Below are 15,233 nucleotides of genomic sequence, written 5' to 3'. Positions count from 1 at the left end.
ATATAGGGAGCTGATCTAGCGTCTTCTGAGCATCTTCTGCAGAAGTTTCTATCATGTGTGACGTCATGATAGTGTTTAGTATTTGTATAGCACTTTCAGAGCATGCAGTCACTTCATATGTATTCATGATGTTGGTGTCATGTATGAGCTAAGCAACAGAGCTGAGAATCAGAACTTCCCCAGTTTGACTCTTTACCATGGAAGCGGTGGCATAGCTAAAGGGGGTGCAAAGCACTAAGTTTTGCAGGGAGCTTCTCTGCAGCGTACAAGTGGCGTCTCCCCTTCTCCTTGGAAGCCGTTCCAGGCAGTGGGAGCAAAATGGAGGCTCACTTTCATTTTGCTCCCACTGCCTGGAATGGCTCAAAGGGGAAATGGATGGGCCATCATGATGAAGCTCCCTGCGAAGCTTAGTGCTTTGCACTCCCTCTAGCTACGACACTGCATGGAAGTAACATGGCCATTAATGAAATAAACTGCAGAATCTTCTATTAGGGGATGGAGCTAGATTCCACCATAGAATTTTATTTCTTGTTGTTTTTTTTAAGTTTCAACCACACCAAACATGCATCTATTCTGTGGGGAAGTACATGCATGAGTTGCAATCCATGTGGGTTTTGCAACCCCAGGTGCACTCCAGTCCAGGGGTTTCTCCTTGGAAAAAGTCATGATAGTCCCTCCTCCCGTGCTGCCAATCATCCCTGCATCTGAGTGGATCCAGCCTCACTTGCCAGCCAAAAGGGGTGGGCATTTTCCCCTGAGGGTTTGCCCTTCGAAGGGCAGTAAACTTCCTGGTCATGCAAGTGATGTGGTGGGTTGGGGCAGTGCAGCAGCATTTGCATGTGTTTTGTTTACTATGTTTCTTTACTGTGCCAGTGTGCACCAGGCGCTCAGGCGCTCAGTCCCCAGCATGCTCACAGCCATGCAATTCTCTTGAGATGACTTGGCCTTGCACGCATATAAGAGTGCCTAGGACTGCAGCATGATTTCTGACCCATCCTCCCCCCCTCAGCTGCATGCAGGCAATTGAGGAAATAATGTAAAAAGAGATTAAACTGACTCCTCAAGGCACTGGAGGGACATATTGCTTCGTTGTCAGTGTCATCCTCCACCACTTTGCACTTGTTCGCAGCCTGCCCTTCCTGGGAGTAAGCCCCACTGAACACAATGGGACTTACTTCTGAGTAGGCATGCATGGGATTGTGTCATTGAATGTGTTGCATCAAGAAGTTCCTCTCCCTGCCTGGGGACAAAAGATGCTGTGGGTGCTTTGAAGAACCGACAAGAGGGGCTCCATCAGCAGTGGGTTCGAGAAGGGGATTCTCAGGACACTCATTGGTTCAGCACCTGTTCCAAGGTGCCAGTCACTGTAAAGGGGTTGCTGCTGTCCTTATCCTCTTCTTGGTTGCTCTTAGCTATTCCAAAAGGGAAGGCCAGGGGGTTCCCCTTCCCCGTCTCCCTCTCTTTCTCTCTGAGATTCCAACCAGATTCACAGATCAAAAAGAGCAAGTAAAACCCACTTTTGCACCTTTCTCTCCTATTTGCTACAAACATGGAGAAGGCTTCCCTTTAAAATCTGAAGGCAAGGAGAGGATGAGCTCTGGTGAAGTAGGCCCCCCCCCCAGGATACAGTCTAGGGCAGGGGTGTCCAAAGTTTTTGGCAGGAGGGCCACATCAGCTCTCTGACACTGTGTTGGGGGCCAGAGGAAAAAAGAATTAATTTACATTTTTAATTTGAATAAATTTACATATGTTAACATAATTGAATATATTAAAGATGAACTTATATGAATGAATTAAGGTCTTGCAATAGCTCAATGCCTATAAAAGACCTTGCACAAAGCAAGGCTAGCCTTTCCTTTGCTGCCACTGCTGCATCACAGATGTGAAAGAGCAAGCAGTGGAGGGAGCTCTCATCCACAGCTCACATGAGAGGTCAAACAGTCACCCTCACGCTGAGAGCAGTTGCGTTGGGCCAGTGCGGGCTTTAACAAATCTCCGGAGGGCCAGAGGCTCATTGGAGACTGAGGGCTCCCTGAGGGCCGCATTGAGAGGCCTTGAGGGCCGCAAGTGGCCCCCGGGCCGGGGTTTGGGCACCCCTGATCTAGGCCATTGTCTCACTTCCTCTGAGATCTCAAATCTCTTAGATTTCAGACAACCATGTGAGTTTTCCAACCATATGTTCAAAACCCATTGGGCTCCAAACTCATGGATTAAGAAGTGAGAAAAGTACTAGCCTTCTTCCATGGGGGGGGGGGGGATTTACACAGAAAGAAACTCATGTGTGTTTTGCATCCAAACATGCACTATATTGGGGCAAAATGCTGATTTCCCTGAGGTTTTTTGCACATTTGTTCTGGGCCTTAGTTGTGTTCAATAAAGAAGCATGCTTGTCTGGTTGTAAATAGCAGTGGGTAAAATCAGTGGCATAGCTAGAGGGGGTGCAAAGGACTAAGTCTTGCAGGGATCCTCACTACCTTCCCTTCAGAACCAGGTGTACATCTCTGTTTTGCTCCCCCCACCTGGAATGGCTCTGAGGGGGAGGGGCCCCTTGCAGGCTGTGGTGAGGATCTCTGCAAAACCTAGTGCCTTGCAGCCCCTCTAGCTATGCCACTGGGTAAAACACCAGTGTATAGGACCCTGGAGTAAAGAATCCCTGCGGATATGCAAATATCTGCCTTGCAACCTATACAGCCATGGTTGGGCATTCACAAAAGAATCTGATCTATAAAAGCGCATTCTGGAATGAAAAGAAGGAAATGTGACTCCTGGCTGAAGATGCAAGCTCAGTTAATCTAACATATGTTAGATATGACAGCTGTTATACATTCCATATTTGAACACTTTACTGGCATACGAAACCGCCTTGTCCTTAATGGAGCAACTTGACTTGTAAAAGCCAAGCTAAAGTTTCTGGGTTCTAACAACAAATGTCTGGAAATGGTTTGCTATCAACTTTAGTTGTTTCCTTGCTGTTGGGCACATCAGAGCTCACAGATGTGGATGTTTACACTTCAGTTGCATTCATGCAAAAGACCCAAACCTTTGGTTGTACTGTAGTCACTGAAATGATTGAAGTTGAAACTATTTTTCATGAGCAAGTGAAGGATTGGGAATCATTAAAAATGAAAGCTTCTGCCTGTTTGTTCCAGTATCTTAATAGGTCAGCTGTTAAAGAAAAATAGTTTGGCATTCTAATGTACACAGCCCACAGTCATAAATAACATCAAAATGAATGTTGGGAAGGGACAAAAGTGCTTACATTTCAGATTTACGGATCAAATCTTATTTGCATTTTCTGCAGAAACACCTCCACTGTTTTTATGGCTTTGATTAACATTTGTGATGTGCAAATGGACAGTGGTGTCACCAGGTACAGAGAGTGTGAACGGCACTGGGTGACACCCTCAGTGGGGGGTGACAACACTACTAGCCAACATTTTGAAAACCTTTTGGAAAATTTGTATTTATGTATAATACCATCACGTTATATATCATTGGAAAGGTAGTTTAATGCGGAATGTAATGAAACAATCCATATTGAATTATCTGTATTCTATCAAAGGTCATGGCCAATTAGCCAGAAAAAGAAAACACAACTGAAAGAGTGGATTTCTTTAAGTGTTCAATAAGATGGATTCTTCTGAGAGCCACTGAGGTGTTACTAGCACGCAGCAGGGAACCAATGTGGTGTTAGTAAAGTCAGCTCTCATTTTCTTGTATCAGAGCTAATACTAATTCAGTTGTGTGAGTGCCGTTAATTTGGCCACTGGTTTTTGGTTGGTTACTGATTTGTTAGGTGACTTGTTCTGTTATCTATCTGAATAAATGAAATAAAGTTAATGGGGGTTACACCAACCCTAGTGATGTCACTGCATGTATGATATTGTAATTTATTCTGCATGGTCTGGGACGGGAGGAGGTTCATCATGGCGTGACACAATGAGGTCTCACAGTGGGAGATACAAACTCTAGTGACGCCTCTGCATCTGGAAGCAGTCTGACCCATCCATGAGGCCAAGTGAGGCCATTCTGATGAGGCACAGGCCTAAAACAAAGCCGAATGCAGCTGTCTCACTTGCACTCTCCCAGTCCCTTCACAACACTTCTTCACAAACCCAGCCCCTTTCCCACTGCATCCTGCCTTATGCCTGCTTGAATATTATACACCAGAAACACTCCAGTTGTCTTTCTACTGTAGAACTCCAATGAGAAGGCACTCAGATCCCAAGCAAAATGCAGACAGAAGTGGTGTAGCTAGAGGGGGTGCAAAGCACTAAGTTTTGCAGGGAGCCTCACCACAGCATACAAGTGGCCCTTCCTCTTCTAAACTATTCCAGGTGTGGGGAGCAAAATGGAGGTATACCCTGGAATGGCTCCAAAGGGGAGGGGAAGGGGATGCTTGTACACTGTGGAGAGGCTCCCTACAAAATTTAGTGCTTTGCACCTCTTCTAACTACACTATTGGCAGACAGCAGGGACAGTCTCGGGTTGAACCTGTTGGAAAAGGGGATCTAAATCTAGCAGAGTCACATTGCAGAATAGCTGCCTGTTCCCCCCCACCCCCATTAGTTTGCTGTTAAAAATAAAATGGGATCAGAGGCAAAAAAAAAAATTTCAAAGAAAAATCCTTCACTTACAATTCACAAGCATGTACCTGTACAACTGAGCTGCAACCAGCTTTCTCCTCCAGCTCACAGTGAGATGGGGCATGGGCTTTGCTGGCAATGATCCCCCCGTTTTCCTAAGTCTGCCTCATGTGGAAATTCTGTCCATCTTTGTAGTGGCACGATAAATCCATTTTTAAAGGGATTAGGGGTAATCTCTTGGAACGGATTTATCATACAGTTTGTTTCTCTTGCTTTATTTCCATATAAGGAGAAGGGGCTGTGCGATTTTCAGGCTCCTGCTCCCTCCCCATTTATCACCATCTAAATCTCGGTCGATGCAGAAATCACTGGTCTGGCTGTCATATTTCAGATGTGTAGCATCTTCAAATGTAGCACACTCAACCGTGAGAGGCTCTTTGGTTGTAACAGACACAGCAGGCTTCCTTAGTCGTTCAGCAAAAAATCTGGAAGAGCGATTGCACCAGGACTTAAATGTTTTCAAGGGTGTTTTGTGCTCTAATGACACTTTAGTGAAGACTGCATTGTTGTTCACCGTGTGGAACTGGTTGAGGCCGAGGACTGGTTAAAAGACATGTAATGCTAGGCTCTGGCAATTAATTGTGCATAGAATGGATTTGTATTCATTTTTCAAAGGTTCTGACGGTGTGATGTACACACACAGTTTTCTGTGTAATGACAAAAGAATATAACACTGATGGTCTATATTCAATAAACTTATAAAAGCAATTGTGTGTGTGTGTGTGTGATTATTAAATAAGGAGAGTTAGCCCCAGTACACTCACCACACCACATCTCAGCACACATCATACACCACATCACACATCATCAGTACACATTGCACACCACCATCACACACCAGCAGAACACATTGCACACCATCATCACATCACACACCAGCAGAACACATTGCACACCATCATCACATCACACACCATCATCACGCATCACACCATGACACACATCACATCATTATCACACACCATCATCACATGTCACACCACATCACACACCTTCATCACACATCACATCATACCACCATCATACGCTATCATCACATATCACATATTATCACTCCACATTACACATCACACATGGTCACACATCAACACACCACATCACACACCTCGTCACACATTATCACACCACATCAAACCACAAAATTAACTTGTACATTACTAAGTACTGGTCTTTGCTGGCATGTTCGATTCCATTGTGATACAAGCAATTAGTGACACAATACAGGCAGTGGTGGCGAACTAGTGTGTTCTCAAAAAATGCTGTGTAGGTGCTTAGGCACTTTCTAAGGTCACATGTGTAGGCACTTCTAGGTCACAGGTGCTTCCTGTGTAGGCACTTTCAGGTCACAGGGCACTGTGACATCATGTGCCTTATTGGCACAAGATGTCACACAGCATGTTCCCTGGCCTCTTGTGATGTCCTGTCTGGTTTCCAGGAGACCCTTCTGTGTTCTGTGGCTCTATTTCTGGGCCAACGGTCTGTAGTGGTGAATAGTCTGTCCCTCCTCCTGCTGATAGAGGAGGGCAGGACAGACTAATTTGTTACTGCAGGTGGTTGCCCTTTAATCAGAGCCGTGGAACCCAGAAGCGTTTTCCAGCAATTTTCAACCTCTGTGCTCCAAACTCTTGCAGCACACCTGCAGACCTTTCATGGCACATCAATGTGCTGTGGCACACCAGTTGAAAATCACAACTCCAGAGGTTTAGTTTGGGGCAGTGAATCCCACCATAGAAATATCTTGATTCAGAAAACAGCCACATGAGTTTACTGTATACCTATATAAATACCTGTATAAATATCTGTATAAATACTGACTGACAGCTAAATATACCTATATAAATACCTGTATACCTATATAAATACCTATATAAATACCTGTATAAATAAATATACTGACTGACTCCAACACTCTTTCTCTCGATACTGAGCTAAACAAACGCATCGGTAAAGCAGCTACCACGTTTTCCAGACTCAAAAAGAGAGTCTGGTCCAACAAGAAGCTGACGGAACATACCAAGATCCAGGTCTACAGAGCTTGCGTCCTGAGTACACTTCTATACTGCAGCGAGTCATGGACTCTCCGCTCTCAACAGGAGAGGAAACTGAACGCTTTCCACATGCGCTGCCTCAGACGCATTCTTGGCATCACCTGGCAGGACAAAGTTCCTAACAACACAGTCCTGGAACGTGCTGGAATCCCTAGCATGTATGCTCTGCTGAAACAGAGACGCCTGCGTTGGCTCTGTCATGTCATGAGAATGGATAATGGCCAGATCCCAAAGGATCTCCTCTGTGGAGAACTCGTGCAAGGAAAGCGCCCTACAGGTAGACCACAGCTGCGAGACAAGGACATCTGCAAGAGGGATCTGAAGGCCTTAGGAAAGGACCTCAACAAGTGGGAAACCCTGGCCTCTGAGCGGCCTGCTTGGAGGCAGGCTGTGCAGCATGGCCTTTCCCAGTTTGAAGAGACACTTTGCCAGCAGTCTGAGGCTAAGAGGCAAAGAAGGAAGGCTCATAGCCAGGGAGACAGACCAGGGACAGACTGCACTTGCTCCCGGTGTGGAAGGGATTGTCACTCCTGGATTGGCCTTTTCAGCCACACTAGATGCTGTGCCAGAACCACCTTTCAGAGCGCGATACCATAGTCTTTCGAGACTGAAGGTTGCCAATACTATGACTGACAGCCCAATCCTAACCAACTTTCCAGTGCCAATGCAGTCACAATGCAGCCTCAATGTAAGGGAACAAAGTTCCCTTACCTTGAGGAGGTGTTCATGACTGCCCACCACCACCAAACTTAGTGCACACCCCATCGGCACTGCTGCATCAGTGCTAGAAAGTTGGTTAGGATTGGGCTGTGAGGGTGTAGTTCTATCCAACTTTGCAGCCATAATACAGCTCTAAGGTAAGGGAACAAATGTTCCCTTATCTTGAGGAGGTCTCTGTGACTCCCCTTCCCACAGCAGGATGCAGTGCACGCCCCATTGGCATGGCAGTATCAGTGCTGGAAAGTTGGATAGGATTGGGCTCTGAGTAATTTACAGTTTATTGACAGAGTTCACTGATGATTGAATTTTGCCTTTTCCAACTTTGTGTTTATTAGTTGTGTTTTACATACATGATGGTGAACTTATAATTTAAATATCAATGAACTATAAAAGTGCAGTCCAGAAGTGGCTTGTGAGCAATAGAATCTTTCAAGTTAGCTTGCCTGTCAGTCAAGAGGGCCAAAGGCTGCAAGCTGTGATATGCTGGCCTCCCTGGAAAGGTGGTTTTTTGATTGCTAGTAAATCAAGTGCGATCCTTTGCTAGGAGTATTTACAACCCTTTATTAAGCATCTTCTTTGAATTCAAAGGCTGGAGTTGCTTTATTTTTAAATTGCACCCAGCGATGTTATCAGTACTACAGGAAGTAATAACCCATTTAACCACCAAGCACAGGTGGAAGATAGTGCCTTAAAAAAAATGTGCACAAACCACTTTTAAGGCAGAAAGATGTATAATGCCCATCAACGTTCAAGTGGTGTTGGAATGTTTTAAAATGTGTTCTCAACCCTGTTGCAAGAATGTAACAGGTTTCAGTGATGCAGGCCAATTTGGGGGTAAGTGTTCAAATGTTCTTTTGCAATGTGGCACTTAGGACCACTTTATACAATTAGTGAGATCCAAAGGTAAAATTTTTCTTAGACTGCAATGTTTTAGGTTTGGGAAGGGGGGGGGAAAGAGAAGATTGCAAGTGTTAATGTTCCCCAGTGGGGAAAAAAAAGCTGCCTGCCCCCCTGCATAGAAAACTAACATATCTAGGATAAGGGATTCTCCAGCCATCCCTTCTGCCATGCTATTTTATTAATAGTAGCAAGTAGAGTCCAGAAGCTTCATAGGACATTTTTCTTAGGTCTTTTATGCCCACTTCCTTCTTGCTATGTCCCAAGTGGTGGGGCATTTCTTCCCCCTCCCACCTTTCCCACCATGGAATGTTCACCTGCAGCAATCTCACTGTCTGGGAGCAAGAGGGCAGCACTGTGGAGGGGAGACACAGTGGGCGCTTTCTGTTCCCTTCTCAGCAGCTAGTAGTTGTTTCCAGAGGGGCTTGTCTCTGGAAAGTTGAGTTGTGATACTTGCAGCAGCCTGAGTTCATTCAGAAAATCTTGAGGCATGCAGTGACTTGAAATTTTCTTCATTCCATGAGCAATTTGGATATAGGTTAAGAAAATGCAAGTTGTCATGCAATTCAAGATTCAAAGTGAAAATTCCATGAATCTCATGGGAGCCATTGGGTGGATAAATGGGACTCCTTGGAGTATGTGGACCTCCCAACATGTGCCTTGCTAGGTCTACCCTCTCACAACACCGCTGTTCCATGCTCACTGCCAACCCAATGCAGGAAACATGATATTTTAAGCCCTCCTGTGCACCACCCAAGGATTACTTAGGAAGGGAAGCCAGTGAAATCCAATTGTCCTTCAGCAACATGGAAATCAATTCTCTGAGAATAACATTTACACTTACCCAGTGGCCTGGAAAAAGTAACTGCTTTAAACCAGTGGCCTTAAGGTAGATAAAGCTTCATATCCCATTTGCTGGCAATAGTTACTGTGACCCGTAAATCCTCTCTGGTTAAGTGTGACCAATCCCCTCAGGAAAAAAGGTACAGCCAACAGTTACACAACATGACAAGATTCTTGCCCCATTTCATCCTAAAGCCTCATTCACACAACCAATAGATAAGATGGCAAAACGGTGCTGGGACTATGTCACTTCAAATTGCAGACCAGGGTTACTGAGTGCCCCTCCTTACTAACAGCACTCTAGCCTCCACTGCTGCTGTTCCTCCTTTCCTGCTCCCTAGATCTGAAAAGGAAGATGGAATAAAGCTGAAGAGGAAGTGTGGTGGAAGAGAAGGGAGTGGTGGGCTAGAGTGTTGGTTGTTCTAGCCCTTCCACACTACTGCTTCATTTCTCTGTTTCCTTTCAAATCTAGGATCAGGCAGGCAAAAGAAAGATGTGAGTAGGTGGAGGCATGTGCTCCCCTTTCAGTGGGCCTGCCTCCTGAGGCAAGCTCTCATGAAGGGGTCCTGCCCCAACTGAGGTCTGGAAGAGTGATCCTGGTGCTGTCCAGGAGCAGTTTCAGCACAGATTTCCTGCTTGTTTGATTGATCCTTCTGCAATCTCACTGGAAATCACAGGTGCAGGAGAATTTGAGAGAGCCACAGATCCAGTTTTCTTAGTTTTATGGCAGTATATGGACCTTTACGGCTATTGCAAAATGTGCTGCAGTGCAGCCTTGCCACTGCTGCAAGCAGCAAGTAAATGGGTCTGTGCGCCAATGGTCAAAGGACGCCTAGAGTCAGTGCAGGGATGGGGGAAGGAGCAGGTTGGAGATGGTGGCAGGGCAGATCAAAGCCAGGAAGGGGGTGGTGTTGGCAGCAGTGGTGCCACTGATATATTATCCCCCTTCCCAGACTTGATCCCCCAACTCAGGTCCACTGAGACTTGAGCCAGCTAAGTTGCTGGAGCAGGTCTGAGTAGACCCAGTGGGTTCACCCCAGGTAAGTGAACAAATGTTGCTTTATCTCATGGAGTCCATGGTTGGTTGGCAACCTTCAGTCTAGAAAGACTATGGTATAAGTCTACAGCACCCGGTATTCCCAGGCGGTCTCCCATCCAAGTACTAACCAGGCCTGACCCTGCTTAGCTTCAGAGATCAGACGAGATCGGGCATGTGCAGGGTAACAGTTGCCTTTAGGGCGCAAAACTCCCCCAGTGGATACAGTGTGTGTCATGGTGATGTGGCTGCGTCACTGTGTGGGGAATTACGTAGGATTGGACTGCCTGTAATTTTTGTGTTGATAAGAAAGTAACAGCCCAATCCTATGCCTGTCTACTCAGAAGTAAGTCCCATTAGAGTCAATGAGGCTTACTCCCAGGAAAGTGTGGATAGGATTGGGCTGTGAGTCCTGAATTTGCTTCACCCCTCCCCCCTCAAACTCTGAAAAATGGCTTTAACATGTCTAGAAACTTTTGCCCCTGTTTTTCCCATCATCGTCCCCAACTAGTATGGTTCAATCCTATGCCTACTGTGTCCTTGTGATGTAGTGGTTGGTGTTTCAAGCTTCAGCTGGGGAACCTAGATTCAAATCCCCACTCAGCTAAGCAGCTTGTTGAGTGAGCTTTTGGCCAATCACCCTCTCCCCACATCATCCTGAAGGAAAAATCCTAGTTCTTTGGAGGATGGAGGAACATAATAAAATGGTAAACAGCATTTTCATTTACCAGAATCTATTGTGGGACTCCTCTATCCCTTGAAGTTATCTGAGAGTTCTATAATGCATTTACTAAAATGGATCCACACAAATTTTTCACTGCAAGGTTGACCTTTCCCAGACGTGATGGAGACCCAGATCACTCCTGGCCTTCATCAATGATTCAATATGCTTTCCGACTGCAGCAAGAATCAAACATTTAGCTTGCTAAACCTGGTGTATTCACTTTGCTGAACCCCAAGGGAAGCGGGAGAAGTCAATCAATTTGAAAAGAAGGAATACATTGTGCTCAGTGACACAATTATCCTCTCCAACCTCTGTCTCCATCCATATAATTCAGGATGATGGAATTTACCAACTATTGATAGGAAATAGAAATCCTGACTGAAGAAAACACTGGTACTTCAGTTCAAATTATAAGGCAATTTTGAAACATTTTTCTGTACTTCCATAAAAGTTGGGTTTGAACAAATCAGCATTTTGATCTGTAAAAGAAATGTGGTTAGATCAGGTACTGCTTTAAGGTGTTAATTTAGCAGAATATAAGAAAAGTTAGTATAAATTTTGGAGCATATTAAGGCGCAAATGTCAGGGGGTTGCTGTCTCGCATATGTTTAAAATATTGTCAGTAAATGATCTTAGTTGACGATTATGAATGTTAGACTGCAATCTTATACATACTAATTACCTGGGAATAAATCCCGTGAACATTGTGGAGCTCACGTGTAAGTAAACATACACAGACTTACACTGTAAGCCTTTGTTTCTTGGACTGAAAATCTCATTATTACATTCATATCAGTCTGGATACTCCATTGAACTATCTGTGTGCTACAGAAGGACATGAATTATTGACTTGAATTCAAAGGTTTGTGCCCTGAAGAAGCCAACCAAGACTGCCAATACATTTTCTATATATTTACATGCAAATTGCCAATTATATGCATGGCCTAATTTTCACTACTGTGATAATTTTAGGTTTTAATTAGTCTGAAAAATATCCATATGGAAGCATAGATGAAAAAGCTAATTAATTGTTCAATTTCTACAGAGACCTCTTTTAAGCAAACTGGTGTCAACATGTTCACAAAGACTATGGTTTTGTTTTGGCATGCAAATAATTCTGAATCTTCTTGCCAACTGTGTGTGGGGGGACACCTCTGGTTGTTTACTACTGATTTGGACTTCAGTGATTCTGAATATTGTATTTGACAACACAGCTAGGCCAGAATATCTGGATTTGATTCAGTGTACACAAATCCAAGTTTGTCAGCTGAACGCAACTTCAGTGTAAGTTGCGGACTCCATTTTTTATGTGTCCATCCTGATTAACTTTTTAATGCAGTGATAGGTCCAATCTTTTATTTCGCTGACAGGGACCTAGGATATCCTTACAAAAATGTCATGAGACAAGTACCCCAGTCCTATCGCACACCAACTTTCATATTGATGAGGCCAATGAATCACATGTGCTCTGTTCCCCTTTTAGTCCCATCTGACATGGTAAATGGAAACTGCAAAGGTGACCTAATAAATCTGTGTCATTCTATGTAAATTGACTGCCACTTTTTGAGTTCTGTAAGGCAAGTGACTATTGGCTTTGATATCGTCACATGTAATAAAGAAGAGAATGCCAGCTTTCATCTTCCAAAATTTGCTCTTTACTTTGCCAAAGCAAACAGGAACATTGGATTAAAAAATGACTTCTGCCATTGAAAGAAGCACTGTAAAAAAATTCAAAGATTTACCTTCTTCTCATCAACATCACGAAAGGCATCACCTAGATCAAGGGTCTCCAAACCCCAGCCCAGGGGCCAGATGCAGCCCGCAGCAAGCCTCTTTCCAACCCGCAGCCAACTTCTTGTCCCAAAAAGCCTCTGGCCCACTCAACTGAACATGACCAGAACTGTGCTCGGATTGTGTCTGAAAGGTGTTCTGAGGGCCAGAGAGGTTGAATGAATGAGCCAATTCATTCATTTATTCACTCATCTAAGTTCTATCTCTTATTTATTTAAATTTTATATTTAAGTTTTTTTTTCTGGCCCTCCACACCATGCCAGATATTTGATGCAGCCCTCTGGCCAAAAAGTTTGGAGACCCCTGACCTAGATCCATGATCATGTTGACCCTCTTTAGAGTTTTTTTAGGAAGGTTATTTCCATTTTACAGACTATGGGCAAAGTTGAGGTAGTTTGTCCAAGACTACTGAATCCCAAAATTATGTATTGGATGGGAAGGATTTGAATTCAGGCTTCTGGAGTCTAACAAAATATTTTAGAAATCATGATGAGACACCAGACTTAAAAAAAGGAGCCAGCTATGCAACAGCTTAAATTCTAACAGTGAACAAGGTATTTAGAAGGAATTTATGAACAAAAGTAGCAAATTCAAGGGTTTTTTTAGCAATTAAAATGCACTAGTCCATCTCCTATGCAAACAGGCATTGCCAAATGACAAAAATGACCCATAAATACACACCTATAACAGTCAACACGATAATGTAAAGAAGGACTGATTGGAGCCTTTTCTGAAGTTTGCTAATTAGCTCTTTTGAAAGGATGCCATCCTTTATTTCAGTCACTGCAGCTGTCACTTATTCAGATGCAAATTTCCATTTGAACCAATCTAATCACATCTTTAAAAAATAGATAAATTACAGTTTGCCAGCAATGACATGATTTTCAGTAATTAAAAGCTAAGCATTCACAGCCAAACTAAAAATGGTCATTTCTCAATATAAAACCATTGTTTTGAACTCTGATAAGGTCTATTCTATATTCAGATTGCGTTTGGTCCACAACTGAAAAACTGCTCTGAGTGTAGAATTCAGCTCTTAGAACGCCTGCTTTAAAAAAATTTACATGTTTCTAGTCCTTAGGACTATGAAGGTAGGCTTGAAAGCAGAGTGATAACTAGCTTTCCTTGCTAGGAACAACACTGTGACATTTCTAGATGGACCCAAGACCAGCTCACTAAAGAGTTGTGGTAAAGTGAGCATGTCAGGGGGAAGTTGGAACCCTGCCATTGATGCCCCATTTTCCCCTTACCTGATTGGTTTCCCATTCCTTCCCCTCCCCAACCTGGCAGCAGTAATTCTTCCACTTTTGCTGCGTTTCCTTCTCCTCCTCTTCCTGCTCCCAGACTTTTGAAAAGTCAGTGGATGAGAAGCAGAAGGAAGTGTGGAACAAGAGAAGTAGAGTGGATGCTCTAGTCTAGTCTACGCTAGACTAGTGGATGCTCTAGTTTACTCTTTCACATTTCCGTTCACTCCCAGCTCTCCAAAAGTCAGGGAGTAGGAAGAGGAGCACCAGTAGCATCACAACCAGGTAAGAAAAGGGAATGGTGTGTGTGTTCACCAGGGATGTGTGCTGTGTGGGGAGGCAGGTGAGGCAGAGCCTCCCCACTAGAGTCCTTTGAAAAGCACTGCTGCTGTATGAGGTTCGCAAGCACTCATGATGCAGAGCTTGTAAGTTGTGAGTGTTTGTGCATCTCACAAGGTGGCACTTTTCAAAGGACTCTAGTGGGGAGGCTCTGCCTCACTTGCCTCCCCACCCACCATATGTCCCTGTTGTTCACATTCTTCCACATTCCACCCCTTTACACTCCACTTTGCCCCTGAAATCAGGCCCCTGCTCTGCTTTTAACATTATTGTCGCAGATCTAGGGCCAGATACTATCCAACTTTCTAGTACTGATGCAGGCATGCCAACAGGGCATGCACTGCATACTGGGGGGGGGGTGCAGTCATGGAGCCTCCTCAAAGGAAAGGAACGTGTTTCCTTTCCTTGTGGCAGTGCTGTAGCTGCATCAGCACTGGAAAACTGGATCGGCTTGGGCTTGCTTAGTTTGGCCTTTTCAGGTGAGCAGAAAATTGAGATGTGCCTAAAAAGGGCATTAAAAGCACTGGGGGGGGGGATAGGAAGGGGGATAGGAAGGAGAGGAGGAAAAACAATGTCTATTTCAGAGCAGCCTTTTCTTTCCCTTTTGTTAAATTGCTTTGTGGCAGGGCAAAAATAATGTCAGGTTTCTGCAAGTGCTTATTTCTTCAGGACAGAACAAAAAGCATCATGCTGGTGCAATTTAAAAGAAATAATCTATGGGTAAAAGCTTCTCTTTCATTCTCTGCTAGGAGGGAACTAAAAACACAGATTCTGCCGCCGCAGGTGGTCTTGGTGTTTATTCAAGACATAAATGTGACATGGAAATGGTCTCAACTGAACATTGGCAGCTCGCTTAATCTGGGACACCTGGTTGGCTTCTGATCTCTGCAGTGCACGTGATACATTGCTCGCTGGATTCTGGGTGAGTGCAGAATGGAAAAGGAA

The 15,233-nt window shown here is 44.3% G+C and overlaps 1 pseudogene; it reads right to left on the bottom strand.

The window, feature by feature from the left end:
- Positions 1-10,272: 10,272 nt before the first annotated feature.
- Positions 10,273-10,386, bottom strand: LOC136637387 (5S ribosomal RNA; annotated as a pseudogene).
- Positions 10,387-15,233: the final 4,847 nt, after the last annotated feature.

This window comes from Tiliqua scincoides, chromosome 1 (genome assembly GCF_035046505.1).
Source record: "Tiliqua scincoides isolate rTilSci1 chromosome 1, rTilSci1.hap2, whole genome shotgun sequence".
Lineage (NCBI taxonomy): Eukaryota > Metazoa > Chordata > Lepidosauria > Squamata > Scincidae > Tiliqua > Tiliqua scincoides.
Note: the sequence above shows the minus strand (reverse complement) of the source record. Positions and strands in the feature narration are given on the sequence as shown.